The sequence below is a fragment of the Sus scrofa genome, chromosome 1, assembly GCF_054392235.1.
Source record: "Sus scrofa isolate SSC_HxYL_T2T_F1_AM1 chromosome 1, Sscrofa_HxYL_maternal_Yorkshire_Landrace_v2.0, whole genome shotgun sequence".
Lineage (NCBI taxonomy): Eukaryota > Metazoa > Chordata > Mammalia > Artiodactyla > Suidae > Sus > Sus scrofa.
The window spans coordinates 118,941,891-118,959,055 of record NC_139383.1 but is presented as its reverse complement, the minus strand read 5'-3'; the positions used below and the strand labels follow the sequence as shown (position 1 = coordinate 118,959,055).

Genomic DNA, 17,165 nt, shown 5'->3' with positions numbered 1-17,165 from the left:
ACTGAGCAAGGGCAGGGACCGAACCCGCAACCTCATGGTTCCTAGTCGGATTCGTTAACCACTGTGCCACGACGGGAACTCCTGGCTCTGCCTTCTTGTTGAGAAATAATGACCTTGAGCTGCTGTGGCACCCCAGGCCTACAAAATGCCCTTGAACAGGTCAGCATCTTCTCTATGGGGCTTAAGCAGAGGACTTTGCCTACTCAGAGTGTCCCTGAGCCCTGGTCACAACCTGAGGGGACACGTGGTGGTGAACACTCAGCTTTCCACCTTGGATGAGGGACTTATATATACAGTTACAGTGGAAAAAAAGACCTAGTTCAGTAGCATTAGGTGTTTGAATTGGAGATCAGAGCAGCACAGCCCTATGGGGAAATGCCTCGTTAAGCCCCAACACCCTCCCCTACATACTTTTGGATATAATTTGACCGCACACTGACATATTAAACATGAAATTAGGTAATTACATAATGAGGCAATTGGAACATGTGCCATAGCCTCAGGACACCAAAACAACCCCCTCCGAGGCTGAGTAACTACAACTGTGGCTGTACTACTTACTTGGTTTCTCAGGGTTTATGCCTGGAAGGACCACATGTCGTCTCAGACTCTGGAATTTTGAAACCAAACATTGACAAGTGGCTTGTTTGAGTTTGGTGGTTCAAGTTTGGATGCTAAAGGGATCTTAAGAACTCAGCAAATTTATGCAGCTTTCTTGAGCCTTCCCCATTTGGGAGAAGGTGCAAAGAGGAGAAAGGGAACATGGCATCTGTGGGTCTTTATGTACAGAAATAGAAAAAATGAGCAACTTGGAGAATGGGAGACCTGAAACCATGCACATCCACCTCTATGCCCCTCATCCCCAGCTTTGTTGTTCATGTTTTTTGGATTTCATTTCTGCTGGACACAATGTTTGGGATAGGAATGCATAGGAGATAAAGCTATCTTGGCCTCAGACCCTGAGCATGGCCCCAACCACATCCTCTGTTGTGCATCAGTGGGACACGTAGGGAGCATCCCCACAATGGGACATGTTGCTCTTTTAGCTCCAGATGGTCAGGTAACAAATTCACTTGTGATTCAGAGTCATTCTGCTGTAATAGTAGCTGGGCTGTGTGTGTGTGTGTGAGTAATTAAATTTTTAAATACTGTGCTTTTATTAGACTTTAAATAAGAGAAAATCTCTAGAAAAGAAGTACAGTAAACATGATGGGAAAATTAATCCTCCACTTGAAGAGAAAATGACTTGGTGTGACAGTGGGAAAAACAAGGCTCAGTCAGTTTTTAAGAGAAGTGTTTGTGAGTTGTGGAGAGCTAGGATTGAATAAATGAATTTGTGAGTGGATTTCTTTTTTCTTTTCTTTTCTTTTTTTTTTTTTTTTTTTTTTTTTGTCTTTTTAGGGCCGCACCCATGGCACATGGAGGTTCCCAGGCTAGGGGTCTAATCAGAGCTATTGCTGCCGGCCTAAGCCAGAGCCACAGCAATGCCAGATCTGTGACCTACACCACAGCTCAGGGCAACGCTGGATCCCTAACCCACTGGGTGAGGACAGGGACTGAACCCCCAACCTCATGGTTCCTAGTCGGATTTGTTTCCACTGCGCCACGACGGGAACTCCATGAGTGGATTTCTTAATCTGTGTACATGAAAATTGGCCTGAGATGTTTGTTTACTTTCTTGCCCCATATTTCTGGAAAACTTGTTTTTTTCAAAGATAAATTTTACTCATTGATCCATTATTTACTGAGCAACTTCTATGTACCATTCAACATGTTTCAGCTACCTTGGTTTGGAAGTATAGAGGGTACCATAATCATGTACCATCTATGTATGAGAATGTGTGAGAGCACTTTCAAAAACATGCAGAAGCATGCTAATGTGTGTTAGGTGTTCTGTATTTGATTCTTTTTACTCTTAAATGTTGGAGAGTTTTAGGTTTTTAGAGTCGAGGGAACTACAGAAGGTGTTTTATGAGCTCTGACTAGGTTGCTGACGACACTAGACGTCCTTTAGTGAATTTGAATACTTACATTTAAGACTACTACTTGGCCATGACTAATTTAAATTCCTTTAGGTTATTCACTGAAATGTATGTTTACAAAATACTTGTGCCTCTTGTGAAACTTGCTGACTCCAGAGATGGCTCACAATTGGCAGGGGACAGAGAAGTGTCTGCACTTTAGCTTACTAAGCGCCAAGGAGAAGCCCTTGCCAGGCAGCATTTTCTTGTCCAGATGTGTTTGACATAATTTCTGAAATAGACTACAGCTTAGGTCACTTGGTTTCTATTTTAGAATTATGCTGAAAGAGGCATTGGGAAACCAGCCCCAAGTAGAGGGGCAGAGGTGGGGAGATGTGTCTCGACCTTAGGGGCCTCCGCCCAAACACCCGGGGGACTTAAATGTCAAGGATAAACAGTGCTTTTTTCTGAGAAAAAGGCTGCAGCTCTGAAAAGGCTCTGGCTGGGCAGTTCATTCAAAGTCTGTCACCTGTAGCTGTCAGCCACAGGGACCCAGGGAACAACCTGGCACAGAAGCCTGAGGCTTTTGCTTTATAACTTCTTGTTTTGTCTTTATTAAATCAACTCCAGGGCTGTGGTCACCCTCTGGCCGACCTTTTCCCGTGGTCCAGAAGGACCGATTCTCCAAGTTCTAAAACCTGCCAGGCCTGCTGAGAACCAGAGGGCAGATTCCCGGTACTGGGTGACTGTTACCAGTTGAGTTCTCTGGGGCATGACCTCTATTTCTAGGCTTGGTGTTAGCACTGTCTTAGGAATTTGAATTTCGTGTTGAAGTTCTCTTGCCTGTGGACTGTGAATGTATGCCCTGCTTGCTTGGGGTCTGTTTGTAGGGTGGATGGTGTGCTCCGCTTTTGGGTCATGTTTGTGCCCCAGGGTCTTTGCTCATCGTGGCTTCGGTACACAAGGGTGCCTGTTGTGGTATAAGCGATATTTTCTCATCATGCCCCTTTTAGTTCTAGCCTGGTTATTTGAAGCTTAGTGACTCGGGTCTCCTGTCTAGTTTCTCTTCCTCCTGAATCAATTGTACTTTAGGGTCATCTGTCTTCCTTCCTTGTTTTTCATACAGTTTTATCTTTGCAAAGGTAAACTTGCCATGAGGGAAAAATTTTAAACCATAGAAAGAGGCATACAATAAAAAGTAAGTTCAGCTCCTGTCCACTAAAACCATGGTCTCTTCTAAAGATGACTGTTCTTAGCAGTGTCTTGTATATTATATTAGAAGTAGTCTGTGTATGCATGAGTATTTATTTATTTATTTTGTCTTTTTTTTTTTTTTTCTATTTCTTGGGCCGCTCCTGTGGCATATGGAGGTTCCCAGGCTAGGGGTCGAATCGGAGCTGTAGCTGCCAGCATACGCCAGAGCCACAGCAACGTGGGATCCGAGCCGCATGAGGAACTCCCTGCATGAGTATTTATTATTCCTTCTTTTTTCCCTTCATTGCCTTTTCCCATCCCCTACATGAATGGAGTACTCTATATAATTCTATTACCTTACTTAAAAAAATTTACTGGAATTCCCGTTGTGGCGCAGTGGTTAACGAATCTGACTAGGAACCATGAGGTTGCGGGTTTGGTCCCTGCCCTTGCTCAGTGGGTTAACGATCTGGCGTTGCTGTGAGCTGTGGTGTAGGTCACAGACGCGGCGCAGATCCTGTGTTGCTGTGGCTCTGGCGAAGGCCGGTGGCTACAGCTCTGATTCGACCACTAGCCTGGGAACCTCCATATGCCGCGGGAGTGACCCTAGAAATGGCAAAAAGACAAAAAAAAAAAAAAAAAAAATTACCATTGTAAATCATTTTATATCAGACTATAGAAATGAGCCTCATTGTTGAACAGCTGTATAATGTTCCATTGGATCTACTAATTAGCTTCTTTTCAACTGACATTTAGCTTGTTTTTAGCCTTTGGGTGTTTTTTTTTTTTTTTTTTTCCCTGCTGTGCCCATGGCATGCAAAAGTTTTTGGACCAGGGATTGAACCATTGCCATAGCAGTGACAGGCACCACAGCAGTGACAAAACCGGATCCTTAACTGACCAAGCCACTAGGAAACTCCATCCAGCTGTCTCTGTTTTACACAACGCTGTTGAGGCCAACGTACACATGCTGACATACAAGCATGAACACTTCTGTGGGATAAATTCCTAGAAGTAAAGAGATTGAGTCAGAGAGTGTGTTCATCTTTAATTTGATATTTGCCAAACTGTCCTCCAAAGGAGTGTCAGTTATCTAATCAGCAGTAGATGATTTTCCTGTTTGCCTGCACCCTTACCAACATAGTGTGTTACCAAACTTATTGGTATTTACCAATCTGCTAAGTAAAAATGGTAGCTCATGTTACTTACTATGTGGATGTTGAACTCTTTTCCAATGCTTAAGTCATTTGTATATTTCTGTCAACTGTCTCATTGAGTTCTTTGCCTCTTTGTTGTGTTGTTATGCTGTTCAATCTCTTATTAAGTTGTATGTGCTTTTTATATAGTGTGGAATTGAGTATTCTGTTATACTATGCAAATATTTCCCCCGTTTGACCTTGTTAGCTTTTTCCCTGCAGAAAATTTAATTTTTATGTGTAGTCAAATATACTTCTTTTGTGACTTTTTGAGTTTTGTATCATGTTTTGATGCTACAATTTTTGTCTGCCTTTACAATGTAGAAGGCTTCTTGTGCCTAATTGTTTCAGACTTTGACAATACACACCTCACTCCTGACTTTCCATCCCCCTCTGCATCACAAATCTTCTAAACTCCTGTTGGACCTTCAGTTTTTTTATTTTTTGTCGTCTTGCCTTTTCTAGGTCCTTTCCTGCGGCACATGGAGGTTCCCAGGCTAGGGGTCCAACCTGAGTGCAGCCACCAGCCTACATTACAGCCATAGCAACTCGGGATCCGAGCCGCGTCTGTGACCTACACCACAGCCCACGGCAATGCCAGATCCTTAACCCACTGAGCAAGGCCAGGGACCAACCCACAACCTCGCAGTTCCTAGTTGGATTCATTAACCACTGTGCCACAACAGGAACTCCTGGACCATCAGTTTTAATTCAGTTGTTTGCCTTATTGTTTCTCTATGCATTGATCTGTCGATTCATTGAATATTGTCTGATGGTTCTGGGTCCCAAGCTGTGTGTTGGGGACACTGGGTAAACACAGCAGGCATTTGCCCTGTCCTCACTCAACTAGTTGAAAGCATAGCTGGGACGCGAGATTCACTCCAAGAGTCACTGAAATCGGGATGAGTGCTGATGGGAGGATTGGGAGTCCTGCCCTGATCTTGGGGGTGAAGGAGTGGTCACTGAGGATGTTCAGGGAGGCTTTGTTGAGAGCATATGTTGGAGTGGAAACCTTTGTCTTGAGTGGATGTCAATGCAGCGTGCCTTCCAAATCATGGAAGCTACAGGCAAGGCCCTGGGGTGGGAAGGGGCTTTATTGTGTTTGAGAAACCAGAGAAGGCTGGTGTGGTTGGAGCAAGCAAGCCCCTGAAAGCAGGCTTGAGGGGCCTGGAGGAGCCTGGTTGTGGCGGGAGGGTCTCTTGGGCTAAGTTATGGATTTGGTCATTTGCTCCACAGTTTTTTGGTTCTGTAATTTCTCTTTGATGTGCCTCCTTAAACATTTCAGTAGAAGTCCCAACATATCATTCTTGTATGTATTTGTATTTTGTTATTTGCATGGTTCAGTTTTCTCTCTTAGTGATGATAAGCTACTTCAGGAAAAATACCATCGAGACCCCTTAAAAGAGCAGCTCCCATGCTGGTGGGGAGCCCATCAGCAATCTAGGAGTACTTTCTGATCAGTACATGCATCAACAGCTGCATGAAGAGTAAAGCAGATAGACTAATGGATTTCACCCTTAATTGCACATCCTGGTAATTAGAGTGGCTGCTGAGAGGATTTAGGTGAGAGAGAACATGAGGCCAGATCCACTTCCGTGGCCAAGAGTGACAATGGATTAGTACTGTCTGCCACAGTGCTGGGAGTAGAAGTTCCTGCCATGCTGCTTCTTTGCCATTTGTCACCTGGAACATGAATTAGAAAGGTGGCGCTCTTTTGCCCTGCCCCTACCTGTTGGCACAGATAAAATGTGGGCAAGGGTCATGGTCATAGCTCTGCTGCTTTGCGGGCATGGTGGAGCCACCTCTTGACTGACATGAGCTTTTGATCCCAGTCTCTGCTGAAGGATACTGATGCTTCTGTAGTAGGTCAGGTTTATTCCCCGCCCCTGTTAGGTGACAGTGTATTTTCCAAAAACTGTAGGATTTCTGTGTGGTTATGTGCCCTCCAAATTGGCACAGTGGCTTCTGCAACCCAAACTATATTTTCCCCTTGAAATGACCAGAGTTAATACCAGTGTCTGCAAAAATGTATTGATTAACTTAGCTATGAATCATTTATGCTACAACTGTCAGTGCAACGAATTGATTTACAGGCTTGAGGGTGTAGGAGGACATCAGACATGTGTAGTCCCTCCCCTCTCCCTCCCCTGCCTCTGGTGAGAGCTGGCCTGGTCCTGACAGCTCATGGGGAAGGAAGGCATTAGAGAGGATGTAGTGGGATGAGCTCAGGGTCGGAAAGCATTCAGAGAACCATCGCCAGCCAGCCTTGGTCAGAAAGTCCAACTTACTTCCAGGACGTCTGGCGGTGAGCCATTGCTTGCTGCTCTAGAAATAGTCAACAGCAGGACCTAATCCGGTAGTGGTTGTTTCATGGAAAACAGAGGGGACACTGGGAGCAGCCAGACCACCTCCTTGGTTTTTTTTTTTGTATTTGGAGTGGAATACTAAAACAGACCATTGTACTTTACCCTGTAGAAATATGTGTATCCTTGTAAATGAAAGACAACCATGCCTGTAAAAGAAAGTCTCTCTGGAAGGTCCTTTCCCATGCAAAATTCCATGTGGCTCCATTCCCCCCCTTAGGCAGAAACACAGCTTTATGTGTTAAAGTTTTATCCTAAACATGTGTCATCCTCGTAAACATCATGGAGTTGGTGATCTCCTTCCCTCTGGGCTCTTGCAGCCCTGATCCTTAAGCTCATCCAGGTAGGCACATATGTAGCTGATCAGCCCCGTGGTATTCAGTGTAGCTGGAGCAAGAGGCAAGTTGAAAGTGAGGTGGAGCCAGCATTTACTCTATTTAGGTTGAAGCTTGGGACTAAGGATGGTTCTAAGGCTACTGAGACCATGTGATGTCCTCCAGCAGTGCCTTGGGCAGTAAATGGCAGCTCTGCAAGGGTCAGACCTCCTTGCCCTCCTGGGTTCTCCTCAAAACTCCCCAGCCAAGGCAGGTGCTCTGGTGATCCTGAGGGTGGAAGGATGTACCTCCTGGGAGAATTTTCTCTTCATTGTGGGGTTTTCTGCCTTGGGGAGGGAAAGGTCCGGCGGCTGCCAGGGCTGCACATTTGGCTCCTTCTACAAGGGCTGTACTAGTGCATGTTGGGCTCAGATTGAAGTCGTACTTCCTGTTCTTTCCTTTTTTTTTTTTTTTTTGATAGGCAAGAAATAGATTTATTAAGATAGGATGCTTGTGAGAGGTGCAAGCAGGCAGGCACGGAAGCTCTGCCTCTTTTCTTTTTCCTCTGTCCTTAGAAGAATTTAATAGTATGGCTGCCATTTAGATGTAGTTGTTTGTAATAGGCCTTGCTTACCTTTTAAATGAATCAGAAACATAAATGTGGTACATATATAGTAAGATGTGTATATGTATTGCATATACAGAAATAAAATCATACAACGTAAGTAATGTAGGATCAGGAACAGTAATAATACAGCCCATGTGCTGTGATTTTGTGTTGTCCCCATGGCAGATACTGTTAGAAGGTCATGCCACTTGCCCCCTCCTAGGAGAGGCAGCCACTGCTGGTCCCTGGGAGCTGCCAGATATGATGAAACCTGCTTTTCATCCGAATGCAGGCTGGTTCTGAGACATGGGGTGTTTGACCTGTCCTAATCAGTTTTAACAAGATGGGTTAGCATGCCACCAGCCTCTGGAAGCCCTCCAGTGGGAATAAATGTTTATTTCTGGTGAATGGTCATAGTCCGTGACTGATTATAAAAGCCTCTGGCCGGCATTGGTCTTCCTCTCTTTGGGAGTGAGTTGTCATCTGGGAACATTCAGTATTTGGCCTTGATTCCACTGAACTGGGAGTTTCAAAAGTTGCTTTGGGATGAAGTCAGGAGACCTTAGTGAGGGGGCAAGGAAGTATTTGGTGTCTCTGTCTTCCAGCTGTCTCTGGGTTAATCAGGGTCAAGGTTATTCTAGGGACAGGAACTCCTAAACGGGACCTGGGCTCTGCTAAAATGCAAGGAGAGACTCCGGGTGTAGTGATTAGATTCGAGACCTGGGCGGGCTAACTGGGGTGGTCTCTTCATTCACACTTGATTGATTGATTGATTATTGATTGCCGCCTCTGGAAGTTCCCTGACTAGGGGTCAAATGGGAGCTGCAGCTGCCAGCCTTCTCACCACAACCACAGCCCAACACCAGATCCGAGCAGCATCTGCAACCTACGCCACATCTTGCGGCAGTGCCAGGTCCTTAACCCACTGAGCGAGGCAGGGATGGAACTCGCCTGGTCATGGATACCAGTCGGGTCCTTAACCCGCTGAGCTGCAGCAGGAACTCTGGCTCAGACATATTTAATCAACACATGGTAGTAAGGAACCCACCATATGGCAGACATTGTGGTCTCTGTCCTGGGTTCCTTCTTGCCTGCATGCCTTGGCTCACCATTTCCTCAATGTCATGTGCCTTCCTATCCTTCAGGTTACAGTTTGCACCTGTCATGAACTTGATTCTTTCTACCTCTCAGAAGTCATATGTAACTTGGACTTGAACATCTACTGCCAAATTAGAAGCTGAGATTAATGGTACGCCTTTGCCTGTTCAAACTCCTTACATCTAAACTTGAGATAAGAAAACAAATCATTCCTGATTCTTGCATATCTTCTCTTCTCCTTGCTTATAGGTAGGTTAAGTCTGTAGATAGGTTTTATTCCCTGAGTGAGGTAGCTTGAACTTGGCCATAGCATGGTTCTCTCTGTGGACCTGTAAATACAACTGAATGGCAGAGCTTTTTTTTTTTTTTTTTTCCTGTAAATAGAGCTTTAGCCTAAAGGGTGGCAAGGACGGGCTTGGGAGTGCTGGCTGCCCCTCTGTGCTTGGGGGAGTGTTGCCATAGCAACCTCCTTATTCTCTACTCCTCTCCCCATCCTGTCCCAGTCTTGCTCATGGCTATGGATTCCTGGGTTACCATAGCAGGAATTATTGACCACCCTGCTTCTACTTAAGATTGATACCTCTCTTCTTAAATGGAGCTGTTGTGCTAAGCAGCTTGTGATATGGATGCACATTTGCTATTCTTTTGAACAGTTTAGCTCCTTGGGGGCTATTTCAGCCATTTTTATATCCTCCCATGTGGTGCTTAGCAAATGTGGAAAGCATGACTTGGTGACTATTATAGGGAATACTTTGCTGAAGGAAGCTACCTATAAAACAAGGCAATTCCTATCCTTTGGAAAGTGGCCCATGGAAACAAAGCTAGGTTCTGGATATAGTCACATCCGTGTAGAATAAATAGATAGCTTGTTCTTCAAGTGCTTTCTCAGTTTCTTGCCTCTTTCATAGTCCTGCGGCAGGACAGTATTTCCTAATGTGTGAGCTCCATTGAACTAGTGCTGTATCACATGGTAAGTTCAAGGAGGTTCCAACACGTGCAGGGATGGATTTGCCTTGAAACAATGAAGTTGAAGCTTTAGGACTCCTCACATAGGGGTCCCTACCAAGGCCCTGACTTAATTTTGTATTCTTTCTCCTAAAGAGGGCTTTCTAACTTCGATGAGCTTCAGGTGGCCCCATTACTGAGTACAAGTACAAAACACTGTGCTAAACTATGATAACTGGGCTTAAAAGAAAAAAAAAAAAAAAAAAAAAGAAAAAGAAAATGAAGCCCAACAAAGCTGCAGAACTTGTCAGAGCCTTTAAGTATGAACATCTGAGAAAAGGGATATAGTACTGTTTCCTAAACTTGTATTTTTTGAGTACTTTCTTTGCAAAAGGATCTCATCATGAAGCATATATTGAGTCCTCTGAGTCCGAAAGTTAGGGAATTAATAGCCCAGCTGGCTCATACCTGCTCATGTGGGCTGACCACATCTCTTCTCGATTTGGTGTTGGTGTCGTGATGTTGGTAGCTTGAATTGGCTGTGGTGAGAGTATTTAGACCGTGGAGATCTGCAAACCTACCCACAGGTAGGATGTGATTTCTAGTTTCATTTTATTTTTTATTTATTTAATTTTCTATTTTTTTTTTGTCTTTTTAGGGCTGCACCCACAGCATATGGAGGTTCCCAGGCTAGGGGTCAAATTGGAGCTGCAGCCGCTGGCCTAGCCACAGATCCCAGCTGTGTCTGTGACCTACATCACAGCTCATGGCAACGCTGGATCCTTAACTCACTGAGCGAGGCCAGGGATCAAACCTACGTCCTCATGGATGCTAGTCAGATTTGTTTCTGCTGAGCCGGAACAGGAATTCGACTAGCTTCATTTTATCTACTCCTTGGGCCAGTTACCAGGAGGTGATATGCATATTCATGCTGAGAGCACAAGTGACTTTAGGCATGTTTAAACAACGTTCACATGAAAGGCTGACAGGGTGGAATCTTTATTAAAGTACTTCTATTCTTCTGAAAAATAGGTATGAACACTTTACTTCCTAGAGGAAAAATTGTTTTTCACATTGAAAATGAGTTTAAATATTTCTGATAAGGTGCTCAAGTTTGCAAATCATGACATTTTGCTACTACAACAAATTACCTTAAATTTACTACTTTAAAGCAACACAGATGTATCTTCTTAGAGTTCTGAAGGTCAGAACTCCTAAAGAGAAAGTTTACAACTGGGCAGTACTCTTTGTGGAGGAGCTGGGGGAGTGTTTCTTTGCCTTTTCTAGCTTCTAAAGGCATTTGGCATTCCTTGGCTTGTGGCCCTGTCTTCCATCTCCAGAGCTAGCAATATGTCATTTTCCAAGCTTGCTCTTTGACTTCTGCTTCCAGTGTCACTTCTCCTTTCTTCTGACCCTGACCCTTCTTGTAAGGACCTTGCGAGTACACTGGTACCAACTGGATAAACCAGGAAAATCTCCCATCTCAGAAATCTTTTTTTTTTTTTTTTTTTAGGGCCGCACCTTTGGCATGTGGAGGTTCCCAGGCTAGGGGTCTAATCAGAGCTGTAGCCTCTGGCATGTGCCAGAGCCACAGCAACGCAGGATCGGAGCTGTGTCTGCAACCCACACCACAGCCCACGGCAACACCGGATCCTTAACCCACTGAGCAAGGCCAGGGATCGAACCCGCAACCTCATGGTTCCTAGTTGGATTCGTTAACCACTGAGCCACGATGGAAACTCCCCCAACAGTTTTTAATCACATGTGCACACACTCTTTTGCCATGAAAGGTGACATATTTGTAGGTTCTGGGGAGTAGGAGGTGGATGTCTTTTGCAGAAGGAGTAATAGCCTATCATAGTTAATAATTGGTTGTACTTATTCTTTAAAAGATCAGATTCAGAAATGCCTTCTAGTATTTCTTCTGACTGCAGTGTTTGGCTTTTGTCCATGCCCTTCCTGCTTCCTTAATTGTCTCTAACATGAAACTACGGTTTGTTTTGGAGATCCCTGGTGGCTGAGGGATCTGGCTTAAGGATCCAGTGTTGTCACTGCTGCGGCATGGATTTGATCCCTGGACTGGGAACTTCTGCATGCCATGGGTGCGGCCAAATGAAAAACACCCCCACCCCCACCACAGTTTGTTTTATCACCATTAATAATTTCTGTTGGACAGTGACTTTTATTGGTAAAAGTTCTGTGTTCTTTATTATAAACTGTTAAAACTTGGGCAAAATGAAAATCTTCGGATTATGAATGAGCTCTTTATTAAACCTGTAAAGGAGGAGGATTTATTTTCTTCAGAAATTTTTATTCCCAGCGACCTCAAGAGACCTCATCAGAATTGTCTCAAGTCACTAAACTTGCAACAGAAAAATTAAGGAGCATCTGTAAGAGAAGAGAGAGGGGTATGAATGTACAACCCTTGTTTTCCCTGTTTGCCTTGCTGGTTGAAGAGGCTGGGGGCCTCCTGCAGGGTGCCTGAAACATGGGACTCTAGTTTTCAGCAGTTCATCCACCTGTGTCAACAGAATGCACCTTGAGAAGCCTTTGAGAGCCTACTGATGTGAGCTTGGGAGGGATCTTCACAGGTAATTTGTGGTGGAGCAGGGGGAACCTGCAAAGGAAACAAGGAAGGTGTGGCCAGCAAGGGGGGGAGGAAGGCTGCAGGGGGTATTAAGGAGGTGAGGCTAGGAATTCCAGGTACAGCTGAGAGGACAGGATGAGGGGCTCTGAGAAATGGCCTTTGTCTTTCCTGATGTGTGGTCATTGGTGTCCTTCGCTGTGTCCATGGAATTAACAAAGCCCATGTAGACCTAGCCTTCAGATGGCCTCGGTACTGTGGATGTGTGGTTCTTGGAAGGGATAAGTTCCGCAAAGGAAGCATAGTGGTAAGTAGTCTTTTTTTTTTTTTTTTTTTTTTTTTTTTTGTCTTTTCTAGGACTGCTCCTGCGGCATATGGAAGTTCCCAGGCTAGGGGTTGAATCGGAGCTGTAGCCGCCGGCCTACACCAGAGCCACAGCAACGCGGGATCCAAGCCATGTCTGCAACCTATACCACACCTCACTGCGACGCCAGATCCTCAACCCACTGAGCAAGGCCAGGGATCGAACCCACAACCTCATGGTTACTAGTCGGATTCCTTAACCACTGAGCCATGACAGGAACTCCTAGTTTTTTGTTTTTGTTTGTTTGTTTTAAGTTCGTTTTTAAATATATTAATTTTTTTTTTTTTTTTTATCTTTTTGATATTTCTTGGGCTGCTCCCATGGCATATGGAGGTTCCCTGGCTAGGGGTCAAATTGGAGCTGTGGCCTCTGGCCTACGCCAGAGCCACAGCAACTTGGGATCCGAGCCGCATCTGCAACCTACACCACAGCTCACGGCAACGCCAGATCCTTAACTCACTGAGCAAGACAAGGGATTGAACCTGCAACCTCATGGTTCCTAGTCGGATTCGTTAACCACTGCGCCACGACGGGAACTCCTCTTTTAAAATTTTTTATGATTTTTTTTCCATTATAGTTGATTTACAGTGTTGTGTCATACATACATACTTTTTCTCACATTATCCTCCATCATACTCCATCATAAGTGACTAGATATAGTTCCCTGTGCTACACAGCAGGATGTCATTGCTCAGCCACTCCAAATGCAATAGTTTGCATCTTTTAACCCCAAACTCCCAGTCCATCCCACTCCCTCTTTGCCTCTCCTTGGCAACCACAAGTCTGTTCTCATGTCCATGAGTTTCTTTTCTGTGGAAAGGTTTCATTTGTGCAGCATATTAGGTTCCAGATATGTGATGTCCTGTGGTATTTGTCTTTCTCTTTCTGATTTATTGCACTTGGAATGAGAGTCTCTAGTTCTCTCCATGTTGCTGCAAATGGCATTATTTTGTTCTTTTTTATGGCTGAATAGTATTCCACTGTGTATATATACCACATCTTCTTAATCCACTCATCTGTCTATGGACATTTAGGTTGTTTCTGTGTCTTAGCTATTGTGAATAGTGCTGCAGTGAACATACAGGTACATGTGTCTTTTTCAAGCAAAGTTTTGTCCAGAATATGCCCAAGGGTGGGATTGCTGGGTCATATGGTAGTTCTAGATTTAGTTTTCTGAGTTTCCTCCATACTGTTTTCCATAGTGGTTGTAGAAATTTACATTCCCACCAACAGTGTAGGAGGGTACCCTTTTCTCCACACCTTCTCCAGAATTTGTTATTTGTAGACTTGTTAATGATGGCCATTCTGACAGGTGTGAGGTGGTACCTCATGTTGATTTGCATTTCTCTAATAATTAGTGATGTCGAGCAGTCTTTAGTTTTTAAAACACCATTGAGCAATTTGTGACCACTCTTCCCATAGTCGGTAATTTAATGTCTTCATTATTGCATTTAATGGGATAAAGATTCTGAATCAGTTGATATTTCTTAGTCCTCTTTGCTTGGTCTCCATTTCCAACACCAGCATAAGTGTATTAGGACTAGTTCAGTCAACAGTTGTTAACTGCAATGTGGTCTTTCACTGCCGTGTCACAATCATTTGTGAGGTGTGTTGAAGTGATTTGCTGCTAATGGCTGGTTAAAGCACTCTACTTCTGGCTGACGTACTGGAAAGGAGGAAGCAGGGCGATTCCTGTAATAAGATTGCTTTCCCTTGTATGGTTTCCATCGTGCTTTATTGAGTGGGGCAGAAAGGGTAGATACAGAGCCAGCAGCTAGCTTCTGGAAATGTACTTGGTGCTGGCACAGGGCCATAGGTCATGTAGCCTGGCCTGTCACCTGCAGTGTCTGTGCATGTGCTGAGAACTGCTGGGCCTCAGTGAGGAACTAAAATGTAGGAAGAACCACAATGTATGCTTCACCAAAATTTCAGTTACCATGTATCATGGCCCTGGAGGTACCAGGAGAGGGCTCAGTGTCAGCTGTATGGTCAGCACTGAGGGATTCTGGGATAGGAGAGACAAGGCAGGCATTGGGAATCCAGGGGTCAGAGAGGCTTTGATGGAGGAATTGACCTTTAGGAGTGGAATTGGGTTTGTCAAAATGCCCATGGGCAGCACCTGCAAATGAGACAGCTGACCTCAGGCCTCCAGAGCTGCTGTTGTCATCAGTACTGTGGGTCAGGCATTGCCTCTGGGCTTTGTAAAAGTTCCAAGACCTCCACATTTGGAGGTCTTGATTCTGCAAACACTGCCCCCGCCAATACTGTCCCTCAGGTGGTTCTGATGTATATGCTAGGGTTGAATCCATGTTACTTTGAGGTTAGTGGAGAAATAAGAGGTATCACAGTTTCATCACTGGATATCTTTGGGAATAAGTGGAGAGTCACACTTGAAGGTGACTCCCAAGACACAGGCACACACTCTTACGTCCTTAAGTGGCTTTGTTTGAATATATCAGACCTTCAGAGCTTATATATGTAAATATAGCTCTTTCAATATAAGAGGCATATATTGAAATGTTGGAATAGACAATAGTCAAGTGTCTTATTTAGCTCTGCAACCTGCAAATGTCATAGTCTTTTTTCTTGATAGTCTGATACTGAGCTCTAAAGCCTTAAAATCCCAATAAGCATTGTGGAACCTTGACAGAATACTATAAACCAACTATAACAGGAAAAAAAAAACTTAAAAAAATGAAAAAAGAGTGCTTATTAGCAAACGGCATATGGAAGTTCCCAGGCTAGGGGTTGAATCGGAGCTACTGCTAGGGTCAGCACCATAGCCACAGCAACTTGGGATCCAAGCTGCATCTGCAACCTACACCACAGCTCATGGAAATACCAGATCCCTGACCTACTGAGTGAGGTCAGGAATTGAACCCACATACTCATGGATACTAGTTAGATTCGTTTCTGCTGTGCACAATGGGAACTCCAGTGTTTCAGTTCTTTTATAATTAGTATGGCCATGTCATGCTGCCTGGGGTATTCAAATCACTTGACCTACTAGAAAACCACCAGCTGGAGCCTGAAAGGATAAAGTGTGTTTAATTACAGAAGGAATACTAGCTAAGGAGTGGGAAGACCTGGGTTCTTATCATGATCCTTTGATTAACTTTTAAGTCCATTTTACATCCCTGGACTTCAGTTTCCACATATATAAATAAATGGAAACTTACTTGATCTGAGGTTTTAAGAATTGTATATTCTAAGACACATGTGGTTTATAACATCAGATCTAACACTTTCAAATTAAAGAATTTCTTGAGTGTATTTCCACTGTATAAGGGGTGGACTGGGGGCTGCTGGAAATTCAAAGACATGCTGCTAGCTCAAATGAATGTTCTATTTAAAAGATATACCCAGATGCATATAGAACCAAATAGCAAAAGATTAAATAACCACTCAAGTCAGTTAAATAGCAAACTATCAGATGTGACATAATTAGTTGTTGGGTAAATGAGATAGCATTTCTCAAAATCTTCTGTGGGTCATCAGTTCTGCGAGATGGGTAATAGGGTTTCCTTGACAAATAGGTTCCTAGGTCAGTTGCATTTAGAATAGGTCAAATACAATTAAAGTTTATTGAAGACCTTCTCAGAATCTTCATCTCCATAATGAATGTGCATCTGCATAATCTTTGGTGTCCCAGACCTAACCGTCCAGGAAATCTTTCCTTTTCTTTTAAGATTATGGACTGTTCACTAATGGAATGGAATGCAGTGCAATTGGGGAAGTTGGTATTAATGATATGCATTAGGAGTTTAAAGTGGAGAGAGGTGGCTTCAAGTTGGATGGCTGGGGAAATATATGGAAACATGGAAACAGCCTGTGGCTGAGTCATTAAGACAAGTGAGTAGAAGGGCAAAGGACCCTTGACACTATTTTCGGTCTATCAGGCTCAGTCTTCCATCTTGAAAGTGCTCCTTTGATAGAATTAACTCCTCAAACTCCAAATCCCCTGAGGCTCTTAGGGGAACTCACTCCCTACCACCCTTCACTCCAGTGCCTTCCTGTTTTTATACCCAGCATATCCAATAGCAGCAAGCTGATTTCCAGCCTCATGATTTCCTAATGTGCTACTGTAAGGGGTCTCCTGGCACCAAACTAGGTCTTAGCTACTCCTTACCTGCAGTGGGCCAATGCCGAACTGCTCAGGTGGGCCCAGGGACTGGCTGCATGGAGTCACCTGGGGCTACCCCACCCCAGGGCTACTGATGGAGAACCCTCCAGAGAGAGGCCCAGGAAGTTGTACTTTGGGCGCACCCCAAGGCCATGAATTTAGGAGATGAACTTGGGAGCCCATCTCTGGTTAGGCCCACTAAGCCTACACACTCACCTAAAATTAGATTCCTTTGAACCCTGGGGGTCCAGAGTTGCCCTGGGGAGGGTTTGGGGGATGTCAGTGCTATAGAATACAGACTCCCAGCAGTGAAGAACAGAGTTCCCAGTTGTTAAACCCTAATTCCATATAGCTTTCCTCAAACAAGTACATCCCACAAGTCTTGATAAAATTAAGTAGCAGTTATCGAGTTGAGT

General features: G+C 44.2%; 1 protein-coding gene and 1 long non-coding RNA gene across 17 annotated transcripts in view; one reads left to right on the top strand and one right to left on the bottom strand.

The window, feature by feature from the left end:
* The window catches only part of TLN2 (talin 2), a 471,505-nt gene that overhangs the window by 49,459 nt on the left and 404,881 nt on the right, over positions 1–17,165 (top strand). The window lies entirely within an intron of this gene.
* On the bottom strand, positions 3,323–9,954 carry LOC146406321 (uncharacterized). Its single transcript, XR_014809974.1, has 2 exons — positions 4,926–9,954; positions 3,323–3,640 (listed from the first exon to the last, which is right to left on the bottom strand). It is a non-coding gene; the product is annotated as an uncharacterized LOC146406321 (long non-coding RNA).